This window comes from Sapajus apella, unplaced genomic scaffold (assembly GCF_009761245.1).
Source record: "Sapajus apella isolate SASKATOON/1434 unplaced genomic scaffold, GSC_monkey_1.0 scaffold69, whole genome shotgun sequence".
Lineage (NCBI taxonomy): Eukaryota > Metazoa > Chordata > Mammalia > Primates > Cebidae > Sapajus > Sapajus apella.
Window position 1 is genome coordinate 8,443,284 of NW_022437009.1, and position 15,092 is coordinate 8,458,375.

Sequence of the window (15,092 nt, forward strand, 5' to 3'; positions counted from 1 at the left end):
TCAGGCAATTCTCCTGCCCCAGCCTCCTGAGTCGCTGGGATTACAGGCACGAGCCACCATGCCCAGCTAATTTTTTTTATTTTTAGTAGAGACGGGGTTTCACCATGTTGACCAGGATGGTCTCGATCTCTTGACCTCGTGATCCACCCGCCTCGGCCTCCCACAGTGCTGGGATTACAGGCTTGAGCCACCGCGCCCGGGAATGTACTTAATTTTACTGAATTGTATACTTAAAAATAATTAATATGAGTTATGTGTATTTTACCACAATATAAAAAAATACAATGCAATTCTCCACATTAACTTAAAAAAAAAAAAAAAAAATCAGAGCAGAGGAGCCATCAAAGCCGGTCAAGAAAGAGCAACTAGTGAGGTGGGGTGGCAGATGGGGGGGAACTGTGTACATAGTTTCTTGGAATAAGGAGAATGAAATATTCCAAAGAGGAGGAACTGATCAACTGTCAAATGCTGACATGTAATGTAAGCTGAGATTGAGAACTTGACCACTGGAGGTCACTGGAGACTTGATAAACCAATTTCAGTGCAGTAACCCAGGACAAAAATACCACTGGGTTCAGAAAAGACTGGGAGGGAAGAAATTGGGAGACAGCATTACAGGACAATTTTTTTGAGGCATCTGCTTGAAGGAAGAATAGAAAAATTGGGTGGTCACTACTACAAGGGAAAGGGGAATGCAGTTTCAAAAGAGGTTTTACCTTATTTATTTTTATAGAAGGTACTCAGTAAATCAAACATTTAAGAGCAACTCAGTAAGTATTTATCCAGAATGAACTGTTCTCAAGACTAGGTTTACTGCTTGACATTAGAGGTTAAAGTGTTGCAATTTTGAGTCTTTTTTATTCCCTGCCCCCGCCCCCCACCGCCAATATTACTTCATCTTTCTTCAAGGTCACTGAAGTTTTTCATAACTATTTAATAGATATTACAATAAATGTACAGTAATTTAACTGTCCTTCTTGCTGGGTATGTCCAAGTGTTTTCTATTATTATAGATAATGCTTATTTATATATTAGTATAGACAGTGCTGCAAGGAATCTTTACTTATATAATACACTTTACTTATATAATCCAGTTGTCATTTTTTCTTTGGGTTATATTCTGACATGAAACATTACTTATTCCATCGAAGACTAGGAACATTTTTAAGGTTCTTCATGGAGATTAGTGATTTTATCAATTGACATTCCAATCAGGAATTTGTTGGTCCCATTTCATCATATCCCTAATAGTACAGAGTTTCAACATAAATGTTCTTATTTTGTTAACTGTATTATCAAAATTGTATTACTCTAAGTTTCTCTGATTAACTAGTGAGGTTAAAGTTTTCAAAGATTTATCAGTCATGTGCTTTTTTCTTTTGTGAATGCCTTTATTTATCTTAAAAAAAAATTTGTTCTTATCAAGCAGTCTGTTCTATTTAGTAAGAAAAACCACTTTTTTGATTGATTATCCCAGGTCTTCCCTCAGATGTTATTTGCTTTTAGCTGTTTATTTTATCACCATCAAGTTAATTTTTGTTAATTTGCTTTTTCTTTATTTTGTTTTTGCAATTTTTTAAGTTATTTTGCATTAAATTGATGTTTTCCACTAACATTTCTTCCCCTCATAGCTCATAAGTTTGGTTTATAACTGCTAAGGATTGGGCACCAATGGATTAAAGCAAAGACTGGGTTTAAGAATGGAAATTCTGTTGTGAGGAATTTAGCAACTCTCTTTTGCTATAACTACCTGGTCTGTGGTCTGGCCCACATTTATTTTTTCAGACAGAATCTCGTTCTGTCACTGCTGGCATGCAGTGACACAATCATAGCTTAATGCAGCCTTGAACTCCTGACCTGAAGCAATTCCCTCCCACCTCAGCCTCCAAAGTCCTAGGATTATAGGTGTGAGCCACTGCACTTAGCCAGTCTACATTTAAATTAAAGTTTAGAAGGTTAATAATTTTATGTCCAATAAGTAAATAAACATTTAACAAAATATGGTAAAGGCAACTAGATAAATTAGCAAGTAGGACTTAGATTCAGATCACCTGCATTTAATCACTGGCTCTAACACTGGAAGGTTCTGGACTTCACCTTACTCAATTCTCAGGATCTATAAGTAACGCTTTAACATTTACTAAGGGCGTACTATGTGCAAGCATGTTTCTAAGAATTTTACTTTTAGTCAACTTATATAAAACAATGATATTAATTATAATCACCATTTCAGACAAGAGAAAACATATGACCTACAGAAGTTCAATAACTCAAAACTTACAAAACAACTAGTAAATAGCGGAACAAGAATTTGAACCTAGGCATTCTGCCTCCAGTGCTCCCATTCTGGCTCCCATTATATGGCCTGTTTTATCTTTAAAATGGGAATGATACCACCTAACTCAGGTGTGGTGGAAGGATTAAATAAAACAGTATACATGAAAGAACTTTATAAAGTGTGAAATGGCAAGTATAAGGAACAGTATTAAGAGGGGAGGGTTGTTTTAAATAACAAAACCTGATAGACACTTTGTATGATTTAAAATAGGTTTAAAAAAAAGATGGCAGCCAATTCCACAAAGCATATGCAGTGAACTAAAATGCTTACAGTAACCTGTTAAAATACCATGGCAGAGAGTCTTTAGGCTCTTGCTCTCTGGCTGGAATAAAAAATTCTTGCGTGAGGCTAGAAGGATATGCAATTTATCCCATGAAAATAATTGTGCAATGCATTATCCTTAGCAGGCCAGTTCAGTTAACATGCCAGTTTAGAAGCCCCATGAAAACAAGAGACTCACCTTGTCTTGTCTTCCTCTTACATCTCGCCACTTCTCTTCTGTCAGACAATATCTTGGTTTACGCCCCTTCCTAAGTAATACCTTACCCACTTGCTTTATCTATCCAAATCCTATATGCCTTTTGAGGTGCATTTCAAGCCCCAACTTCAGAGTCGTATCCACTAATTCATGCCCACAGTCTTCTTTTTTCTCCCTGACCTCTCATTATCTCTTTTATGCTACTTAATCTCTGGATACATTTTCTTTTGTTGAGATATAATTCATATACTGTAAAATCCACCATTTTAAGTATACAATTCAGTGGTTTTAAAAATTATATTCACAAGGCTGTTATAACCACCATCACTATCCAATTCCTGACTATTTTTATCACCCTAAAAAAAACATATCCATGAACAGTCACTCACCATTTGACCTCCCCACAGCCTCTGGCAACCACTAATCTACCTACTGTCTCTCAAGATTTGTTTTTTCTATACATTTTACATAGATGGAATCATACAACATTTGGCCTTTTGTGTCTGGTTTTTGTGCTTAGCATGTTTCCAAGGTTCATCAATGTTGAAGTGTGTATCAGTATTTCATTCTTTTTATGGGTGAATAATATTCTATCCTATGACTATATCACATTTTATTTATCTGTTGATGGACATTTGAATTTTTTCTACTTTTTGTTTATCGTAATGAACAGTCTTGTACAAGTTTTAACGTGCACATGTTTCCAATTCTCTTGGGTATACACCTAACAGCAAAACTGCTGGGTCATATGATAGCTCAATGTTTTGCTTTTACTTATTTATTTTTAAATTTTTCTTTGTATCTCTTTAACATATGTTTAACTTTCTCAGGAACTGCCAAACTCTTTTCCACAGTAGCTGTACCATTTTACATTCTCATCTGCAATGTATGAGAGTTCCAATCTCTCTACATCCTGGCCAACACTTGTCATTGTCCTTTTTTAATCCCTAAATCACAGCCATCTTAGGGTATGAAGTCATATCTCATTGTGGTTTTGATTTGCATTTCCCTAAGGTCTCTGTTTACATTTTATTTTATGATACATATTCCTCCAATGCATAGTCGGCAAACTTTATCTGTGAAGAGCTAGATAGTAAATGTTTTATGCTTTGTGAGCCACATATGGCCTATGTCACATATTATTCTTTGTTTATTTCCTGTTTTTTAAAAACAGCTCTTTAAAAAGTAAATGTCATTCTTAGCTTGAGGGCCATACAAAACAGGTCTTAGACCAAAAGAGGTCTTAGACCAAAAGTTGGTGAAACTCCTCTAATAATTTCATAATTAGCCTTGCCTTTGCTATCGACATCAACTTTGCTGAAAGCAAGGTAAGGACTGTTTTGTATTTCCACATAGAGATTTATACAGGGTCTATGAATACAAGAACAGAGGTTCTAAGTATACTTGAACTGGGTCAGGCACGGTGGCTCACGCCTGTGATCCCAGCACTTTGGGAGCTGAAGCAGGTGGACCACCTGAGATCAGGAGTTCAAGACCAGCCTGGTCAATATGGCAAAACCTGGTCTCTACTGAAAATAAAAACATCAGCCAAGCATGGTGGCACACACTTGTAGCTGTAGTTCCAGCTACTTGGGAGGCTGAGGCAGGAGAACTGCTTGAATCTGGGAGGCAGAGGTTCCAGTAAGCTGAGATCGCACCACTACATTTCAGCCTGGGTGACAGAGCAAAAGTCTCCATCTCAAAAAAGAAATAGAAATAAAAATACTTGAACTAAGCTTTTTGGAAAAACAAGTCAATTTAAAAATATATATATTTGAGGGGCTGGACGTCATGGCTCATTCCTGTAATCCCAGCACTTTGGGAGGCCAAGGCAGGCAGATCACTTGAGGTCAAGAGTTCAAGACCAACCTGGCCAATGTGGCAAAACGCTGTCTCTACTAAAAATACAAAAATTAGCCAGGCATGGTGGCATATGCGTGTAATCCCAGCTACTCGGGAGGCTAAGGTATAAGAATCACTTGAACCTGGGAGACAGAGGTGGCAGCAAGCCAAGATCATGCCACTGCACTACAGTCTGGGCAACAGAGCGAGACTCTGTCTCAAATACACACACACATACACACACACACACACACTCTTTTATCTCCCCATAGGCATTATGCAATATAAAGCGTATTCGTTTTTTAAGTGATTATTAAAAGTACAAAGTCATTTTTCTTTTTTGAAACTGGGCAACTTGATTAAGAATTTTGTTAAGAATCAGAGAAAGACTCTTTCATAATGCCCTTAGAGGCAAAATTACAATCAATTAACTTAAAGATATACTTCTGAATCAAGTATTTCTAAATCCCAAAACTACAAACAAGATTAAAATTACAGTAATACAATGTGGAAGAAATTGCTATCTGTCCCTCTTACTTTACATATAGCCAAAACAGCAAACAAAAAAAAGGACAGGAACACAGAAGACTTTTAGGGCAGCAAAACTATCTGTGTGAAACTATAAGGCGGACACACATTTTACATTTGTCCAAACCCACAGAATACACAACACCAAAAGTGAACTCCAAGGTTAACTATGGACTCTTCATGATAAGGATGTGTCTGTCAATGTACGTTCATCAGCTGTAACATATGTACCCATTTGGTAAGGGAATTGTTGATAATGGAGGAGATTACGCATGTGAGGGGGCAGAAGATATATTAGAAATCTGCTAAATTTTATTGTAAACCTAAAACTGCTCTAAAAAAGATTAAGCCGTGATAGCTTTGGCAGCACATATACTGAAAATGGAATGATACAGGGAAGATTAAGATGGCCCCTGTGCAAGGATGACACACAAATTCATGAAGCATTCCATATTTTTTAAATTGCCTATTTTTTAAAATGGCATACACTTCTAGTAAATGCAGAAAAGCCAGAAATTTAAACAATTTGAATTTTACATTTTAGAAATTATAAGTAAATCATATAGAAGTCTTTCTGCACAGAAACTCTTTGATATAGGAGAATGAAAACTAATGTAAAAGATAGCAGACATAACTAGCTATTTATCTCAGGGCAAGTCAGTGACTTTCTTTGAAGCTCAAACTTCTTATCTTTAAAAGGAGGAGTGACAGTATCTGTCCTACCTTTTTCACAGAACTGTGAAGATCAAATGAGACAAGCTTTGTAAAAGTATGTAAAAGAAAAAAAAAAAGCACCCTACAAATATTTCTCATATATATTGTTAGAAGAATTTTAAATCAAAACTACATTTTCACTATTAAAGTAAGTATAAACAAGAGTTCTCCGGGTCTTCATAGTTAAAACAAACATTTTTCCTAACAGTCTTAATGACATCAATGAACAGTGTGGTGATTCTTTTTTAAGTCTAACAGAGGAATGAAAATCAGCCCAAACTGTTCTCACACTCTGAATGGCCTAAAGGTTAACCAACTGCTTAAAAGCATTCAGACCTGTTTCCTAGGTCCTAGGAACCCAAGACAACATTCATTCTTTTGCACCGTTAGCTTATTCTAGCTGAAAGAAATAATATATTAAATATTCCCTTAAATACTAACCTGTCTACTAAAAATTCTATGGGAACAAAACCTCAAAAATCAAGTCAGAATCAGTAATAAAGTTTTGATTATCAACAGCAAAAGAAGAAAGGGATATTAAGCAATGATAATATCTAATATTCTGGCTGTCAGCAAAGCCTGAGTCCTATCCTCTCGCTCTCCTCTCCAGACAGCATGAGCTTCACCTCTCGCCCCACCTTACCCACCAATTACCAGTCCCTGACCTCTGTCCATGTGCCCAGCTACAGCGCCCGGCCGGTCAGCAGCATGGCCAGCGTCTAAGCAGGCACTGGGGGTTGTGGTTCCCAGACCTCTGTGTCCCACTCCACCAGCTTCCAGGATAGTTCTGGGGGCCTGGCTGAGGGGATGGCCAGGGGTCTGGCAGGATTGGGAAGCATCCAGAACAAGAAGGATACCATGCAAGGCCCGAACAACCTCCTGGCCCCCTACCTCGACAGAGTTTGGATCCTGGAGATCAAAACCTGGGAGTACCTAAAGAAGAAGGGACCCTAGCTCAGAAACTGGGGCCATTACTTCAAGACCATCAAGGACTTGAGGGATGAGATATTCATAAATACTGTGGACAATGCCTGCATCATTCTGCAAATTGGCAATGCCCGTCTTGCTGCTGATGACTTTAGAGTCAAGTATGCAACAGAGCTGGCCATGTCCCAGTCTGTGGAGAGTGACATCCGTGGACTCTGAAAGGTGACTGATGACACCAATGTCATTTGGCTGCAGCTGGAGACAGAGATCGATGCTCTCAAGGAGGAGCTGTTCTTCATGCAGAAGAAGCACAAAGGGGTAGTAAAAAGCCTACAAGCCCCAGGTACCAGCTCTGGGTTGACTGTGGAGGTAGATGCTCCCAAATCTCAGGACCTCTCCAAGATCATGGTCAGACATCCAGGCCTAATACAATGAGCTGGCTTGGAAGAACCGACAGGAGCTAAACAAGTACTGGCCTCAGGAGATTGAAGAGGACACAATAATGGTCGCCATGTAGTCTGCTGAGGTTGGAGCTGCTGAGATGATGTTCATGGAGCTGAGACGTACAGTACAGTCCTTAAAGATTGACCTGGACTCAATAAGAAATCTGAAGGCCAGCTTACAGAACAGCCTAAGGGAGGTGGAGGCCCGTTACTCCCTGCAGATGAAGCAGCTCAACGGGATCCTGCTGCACCTGGAGCCAGAACTGGCATAGACCTGGGCAGAGAAGCAGTGCCAGGCCAACCAGTACAAGGTCCTGTTGAACATCAAGGTCAAGCTTGAGGCTGAGATCGCCACCTACTGCCGCCGGCTGGAAGATGGCGAAGACTTTAATCTTAGCGATGCTCTGGACAGCAGCAACTCCATCTAAACCATCCAAAAGACCACCACCCGCTGGATAGTGGATGGCAAAGTGATACCTGAGACCAATGACACCAAAGTTCTGAGACATTAAGCCAGCAGAAGCAGGATACCCTCTGGGGAGCAGAAGGCCAATAAAAAGTTCAGAGGTCATTGGATGTCTACGTGTATATATATATATATATATATATATTGTTTGAACCTGGAAGGCAGAGGCTCCAGTGAGCCAAGATTGTGCCACTGCATTCCAGCCTGGGCAACAGAGCAAGATTGTCTCCTAAATAAATAAACAAAATCTAAAAATAAAATAAAATTCTCTACAAGAGTACAGACAGCCTGTGATCTAGATTTGAACTAATAAATATTAAACAGAAAAAGATATTTATAGTCAAACCAAAACCACCTGAACACAGACCTTAAAAGTATTACTAAACACCTTGAAGTCTGGTTCAAAGGAAGAAACTACAATTAAATACCTATGACTAAACTTTCTAAAGCTATGATCTTAACATGTATTAGATCTAGATCCCTGGCCAGGTACACTGGCTCATGTCAGTAATCCAACAACTTTGAGAGGCTAAGGTGAGAAGGGGTTAGGTGTTGGAGACCAGCCTGGGCAACAGAGCAACACCTCATCTCTTAATTTAAAAGGAAAAAAAAAGATCTAGAGCCCTGATTCTAACAAACCTTACAGCTAAAAGAAGCAAATTACTGAAAAATCAGCCATATCAATCTGTAAAGCATGTTGAACTTTAGCTCAAAATCTATTAATACAGAAAAACTATTATAATAGTCCCTGATATAACCACAAATATCTATTATGTTTATCCATATAATTTAAGGCAGTGGTCCCCAAACTTTTTGGCACCAGGAACCAGTTTCATGGAAGACAATATTTCCACAAGACTAGACTGGGTGTGGGAGATGGTTTCAGGATGATCCAAACGCGTTACATTTATTGTGTATTTTATTTCTATTATCATTACATTGTGATATATAATGAAATAATTATACAACTCATCATAATGTAGAATCAGTGGGAGCTTGTTTTCCTGCAACTAGACAGTCCCATCTGAGGGTGATGGGAGACAGGCATTAGATTCTCATAAGAAGTGTGCAACCTAGATTATGTGCATGTACAATTCACAATAGGGTTCACACTCCTATGAAAATCTAATGCCACTGGTAATCTGACAAGAGGCGGGGCTCAGGCAGTAATGCTCAACACTGCTTACCTCCTGCTGTGCAGCCTGGTTCCTAACAGGCCCTGGACCATTAATAACTAGTCTGTGTCCTGTTGGTTGGAGAGCCCTGATCTAACGGTATGAGACAGTGAGAAACAAAGGAAAATATGACCAGTTACCGAAATTTAACAAGAAAAAATATTTTAACTCCGTTTCTCAAAGTGCTAGTTTGATTAATGTTATGTTGGGTAACAAAAACTTGGAAAAAGCCAAACAAGAAAAAAACAAATCAACTAGTTCTGTATTGAGAAGGTATTCCACTCCAATGGACACATTCATTTTTTATTCCTTTAGTCTGCATTTGCTCAAATTTATTTATAATTTGGGCATCAATTTTTTTTTTTTTTTTACAAAAAGGAAAAGTGACAGATAATTTAAAGACAGAGACATGTTATCTCTCCAAATTAAAACAAAACATCACTAGCTCTAATTGGCAGTGATCTCCTATTAAATGGGCAGAGGTATACTAGTGGATACAAAAACACTAACATTTTTAAAAGCTTGCCAAACCCATGTTATGTTGTGTGAGAGAGAAAAAAAAGTGTAGAAAACAACCTGGTCATTTACTAAGGGTTCTATCAAAATATGACTATGGTAGGGGGTACAAAAGGAAAAGAGGTTTATTTGTACAAGAATTCCTTACTGCCCTCTATTACATAAAAATGGAGTAAAAAGAATTGTGCAGTGCAAATATGACCCATGAAAAATGCTCTTGAAAGAATAACTGGTAAATGTCTAAATTAATTACCTTTTTTTCAGCACCTAACCTGATATAAACAGGTGTGCATGCATGTATAATCTGAGGAAAACCCCACAGCACAGGTTTTCCACCTCACTGAGCATCAACTTTGAGCCCTGAGCCCTTCGTCTTCTCCCAGCTATGACTTCCCTTCCTTTTCTCCTAACCCTGGACTCCAAGGGTGATCAACAGTATAGCTTAGTAATTAAGAACATAGACTTTGGAACCTAGTTTCCTGGTTTTAAAGCCCAGTTCTGCCACTTACTAACTCTGTAATCCTAGTCAAGTGTCTTAATCTCTCTGTGCCTCAGTTTCATCATGGGGATAACAGTGCCTGGCTCACAGAGTTATCTGAGTAAATAAAGCGGTATCTACAAAACTTATTTATGTGTCCAGCACAGAGCAAGGGCTAAGTCATATACCACCTTCTTTGTCTGAGTTAGTCTTTGCTCATACTCCTCCATTCCATGTATTCCTGTTGTTTCACCCCCAATTAGCCCGTTTAACATCAACTGTTAGTGAATCTTAAATTTTCTCTTCATTGCTGGAGAAAATATTATTATATAACTGATGTCACTATTTCAAATTCCTGGTCTGAAATCTCACCTGGACCCTCAGTACTACACATTAATAGTTTTACCAATCTCTTCTCCACTTCCTCTCTCATTCTCTCCCTTCTTTTTTTTTTTTTATTGTTTTTTATTTTTTTTATCTTTTAAAGATGGGGTTTCACCATGATGGCCAGGCTGGTCTTGAACTCCTGACCTCAGGTGATCCACCCGTCTTGGCCTCCCAAAGTGCTAGGGTTACAGGCATGAGCCACCGCGCCTGGCCATTTTTTTATTATTATTATTTTATTTTTAATTTTTTTTATCTCCCTCCCTTCTTGATAAACTTAAATCCAGTTACTATCATCTTTTTTCCTAGAGTCCCATTCAAAGGATGAAGTTGTCTCTCCTCGCATTTAAAGTCAACCTTTCTACCTGCCCTGTATATTTCCCCTGCATTTCCTACAAGCTAGAAACCTATAAGCCATACTTGACTCTACTCCCCATATATAATCAACAGTTGAGCTAGTTCTCCATATTTTGTTTCCTAAATAATTCTTTAAATTGTAAATTCTTTTTAGCCCCATTTCCGCAGTGTGTTAATAATGCCCTCATCATCTCTTAACCAAATTCCTCCAAGCGAGAAATCAAAGAGATTAAGGAGAATCAGTAGTGCAAATATCAGAAGCCGAGAGAGACATAATATTTTGATTGTTTTCCAGTTAAAGAGACTAGCTCCTCTTCCCACCAACTATGTACTTTAAGAGGTAAAACAAACTCTTGAAATGTTACGCAAAACAAAACAGAAATAGATCTTTTTTAAAGCATAGGTGTGATCTTCTAGGAGAGAAGAGGGCCCAATATGTGGCCCAAAATTTTCAAAATTTCCAAGAGATCTATGACCCTTCCCCATCCCCCACAAAAGGTGTCATTATTCTAGAGGATAAGTCCCATGCTCATTATCAGGGCTTGTAATGTTTTACATGATCTGGCTCTGATACATGTCAGTTTTACCAGCTGTCCCTCTATGTGGGCAGATATCGAGAGTTGGCAAAGTTAACATCTGTTATTTGTGCATGTCTAGCATCCCTCCTTCTTTTGATAATAGTATTGTGACACGTTATTGGGAAACAATCCTTGTCTTCCTGAATGCAGCTGTGGTGAGAATGTCAGTCAAGGTGTTCCCACCTTTCACTGGGCAAGGGAGACACAACCTAAACTCACACCAATCAGGCTGAGTTTCTCAGGAAGCTCAGTCTTAAGAGTGATGTGAGGAAGGAAAATGTCTAGAGCTGATTCATTATGACTGTGGTACACTAAAGACATTGTTCCTTACTACTACCTAGGTCCCTACCCCTGCAAACTGCACTGGTTCTTCTTGAGACTACTTGAAGCTTAAGGGCTCATTTTTTACTTAAATTCTGTTATTTAACATCCTTCAAATAAACATTTTTCTGCTTAAATTAACCATTTTAGCCATTTGTTCATCCTTTTATTGGACAAATATTTACTGAACTGTGTAACGGCTAGCTGTACATGTCAACTTGGCTACACTATAATATCCAGTTATTCAAACGGATAGAGGTGTTGCCATGAAGGTATTATCTCATTGTGGTTAACATCCACAATCAGTTGACTTTAAGTAAATTATCCTCAATAACGTGGGTAGGTAGGCCTCAACCAATCAGTTGAAAAGGCTTAATTGCAAAACTGAGGTTTTGCTGAAGAAGAATTTCTACTGCAAGACTGCATTATCAGCTTCAGTTAGAAAATCTGCAACATATTGACCTGCCCAATAAATTCTGGACTTTCCAGTCACCACAATCGTATAAGCCAATTCCTTGAAATAAATCTATTTACATAGAGTGTGTGTGTGTGTGTGTGTGTGTGTGTGTGTGTGTGTGTGTGTGTCTGGTGTGTGAATGTGTGTATCGCCTTACAGGTTCTGTAGGTATCTGTCCAGTTCTCTGACTGATAGAAAACCTACTACATACCGGTGCTGACAATAAGCACGGCTGTCATTTGCTTGCTGCTATGGCTGTGAGATAAAGGGCTCAGTTTCGTGTACATCCACAAGACATTTAACTTAAGTTTTGCGCCAAAGAATAAAATCTCCAGTGAACAAGACAACATAGTGATGGTTCTGTTGCTTGCAACCAAAAGAACCCTAAATACAATCATATATGTCATTGTTTGAGGAGAAGAGAGTCCACAAAGTTTCACTGTTTCAAATAGTGCTAGCTTAAGTTCAAAGCTGTGAACAGAATTTTAAAGTTCCAAGCCTGATGCCAAAAAATTAACTTTCTAGATTCTCCCAAAGTACAGAGAAGTTAAAGAATGAAGGCATGCCCAAGAAAGAAAAGATGTCTAAAATAGTTGTCAGAATGTGCAGGTTCATTTACTCTACACTTCAGGGGCAAGCAAACTAAAAGCCACAGGCCAAATCTGGGCCACTGTCTGTTTTTGTGTGGCTTGTGAACTAAGAATGGTTTTTATATTCTTGCATGTTTTTCTAAAAAAAAAAAAAAGAAGAAGAAAAATATTTTGTAACATGAAAATTATATAAAATTCACTTTCAGTGTCCATAAATAAAGGAGACACAACCACTCTCAGTTGCTTATGTAAATGGCTGCTTTCACCCTGTAACAGCAGAGTTGAATATCTACAGCTGGGACCATATGGCCCCAAAATCCTAAAGTACTTATTATCTGGCTCGTTACAAAAAAAGTTAGCTAACATCTACTCTACTTTATCAGAGGAAGTATTAACTTCAGGAGGAATGAGCAAGAAAAGGGTAAGAAATTTTAGAAAATAGGATACAAGAAAAGGAATAAACTAATTTACTGCATATTTACTATGCATAAAATACTGTTTTGAGCACTTTACACCTACTTGTATTTTTTTTTTTCTTTTTTTTTGAGATAAAGTCTTACTCTGTCACCCAGGCTGGAATGCAATGGCACGATCTCAGCTCACTGCAACCTCTGCCTCCCGGGTTCGAGCAATTCTTCCACCCAGATTCTTCTGAGTAGCTGGGATTACAGGCACCTGTCATCATGCCTGGCTAATTTTTGTATTTTTGCAGAGACGGGGTTTCACCAAGTTGGCCAGACTGGTCTTGACATCAGGTGATCCACCCGCCTTGGCCTCCCAAAGTGCTGGGAATACAGGCATAAGCTACTGCACCCGGCCTACATCTACTAGTATTTTTAATCCTCACAGCATATCTATGGGTGGAGGTTGTTGTACCCACTTTAGAGAAGAGGCAAAAAGGTGAAAATTAACTTGTCCAAGCTCAACAGACATAAATTCTGGAGCCAGGATTATAACTCAGGCAGTGTGGATCTAGCAGCAGTGTGGTTAACTACAATACTTTATTGCCTTACCAGTCATCTTCTTGTCTATCTAATCTGTACTGTGCAAATATTGTTTTTCTTTAGAATTAAAGTATACAAACTCTATGGATGAACCAATACTAAATAAGTTAAAAATCTGTGCTGGTACATTTCTTAGAGAATTTAAAGGATTACAAAGACCTATGTGTGTGCACGCACGCGCACACACACACACACACGCCCCCCCCCACACACACACCCCTTCCTTCTTGAAGGCAGAAAAACTGAGAAAGATGGTCCCTTTGATTCAACCATTGCTTTCCCACAGACCGTATTTGCACTCTGAAGCTGAGGCAAGCTTCTATATGCAGGCTAAGATAAAAAAAAAAAGTTCTCCTCCCACATGCCCTGTATCATTATGACCAATTAATTAAGAATCTGGATGGTGGAGTTAGAACATGGATATTTCTCAAAGCTCCCAGTTAAATCTAATGGATAGCCAAGCCAGCGTTGCAACCCACCATACTATACTTCTCTCCTCTCAAGGAGAACAGTGGTAAGAACAGAGTAAGAGTAAAGGGAGGAGCAAGCAGAAAGATGAGGGAAACTTGACAAAACTTATCTTTGAAGAATGGAATTTTTTTTACTAGCATGCTAATATAGAACATTTCTAGTCTTCATGTCTCATTGCTACATTTGAAGACTTAAAAACAAAAGGAACTATTAAAAGAAAACTAATTATTTCTATACATGCATATATGTACATATGCATGTTTTTACAGGAAACTTCTGTAAGGGTACACAGCAAACTGATAACCACTATTTTTGTCTCATTTGCATTCTTTTCTTGATCTGTACTTTTCAGGGCATTATCTATATTTATTCCTTTTAAAATATATCACTTAATAAAAATAGTGGCATTTTTTGTTTGTTTTTTTTGAGACAGGATCTGGCTGTCACCCAGGTTGAAGTGTGGTGGCACAATCACGGCTCACTGCAGCCTCAACCTCCCACACTCAAGCGATCCTCCCACCCCAGCCTTCTGAGTATCTGGGACAGGTATGTGCCACCACACCCAGCTCATTTTTTGTTTTAATTTGTGTAGAGACAAGGTCTCACTATGTTGCTCATGCTGGTCTCAAAATTATGGGCTCAAGCTATCCTCCTACCCTGGGCTCCCAAAGTGCTGGACTTAGAGGCGTGAGCCATCGTGCCTGGTCAAAAATAGTGAATTCTTTAAAAACAATGGGCCGGGCGCGGTGGCTCAAGCCTGTAATCCCAGCACTTTGGGAGGCCGAGGCGGGTGGATCACGAGGTCAAGAGATCGAGACCATCCTGGTCAACATGGTGAAACCCCGTCTCTACTAAAACTACAAAAAATTAGCTGGGCATGGTGGCGCGTGCCTGTAATCCCAGCTACTCAGGAGGCTGAGGCAGGAGAATTGCCTGAACCCAGGAGGCGGAGGTTGCGGTGAGCCGAGATCGCGCCATTGCACTCCAGCCTGGGTAACAAGAGCGAAACTCCATCTCAAAAAAAA

General features: G+C 38.9%; 1 protein-coding gene and 1 non-coding gene across 3 annotated transcripts in view; one reads left to right on the forward strand and one right to left on the reverse strand.

The window, feature by feature from the left end:
- RAP1A (RAP1A, member of RAS oncogene family) overlaps positions 1 to 15,092 on the reverse strand; it is an 86,180-nt gene that overhangs the window by 47,924 nt on the left and 23,164 nt on the right. The gene's annotated exons all lie outside the window — the stretch shown is intronic.
- Positions 5,538 to 5,644, forward strand: LOC116531235. Its single transcript, XR_004260325.1, has one exon. It is a non-coding gene; the product is annotated as a U6 spliceosomal RNA (small nuclear RNA).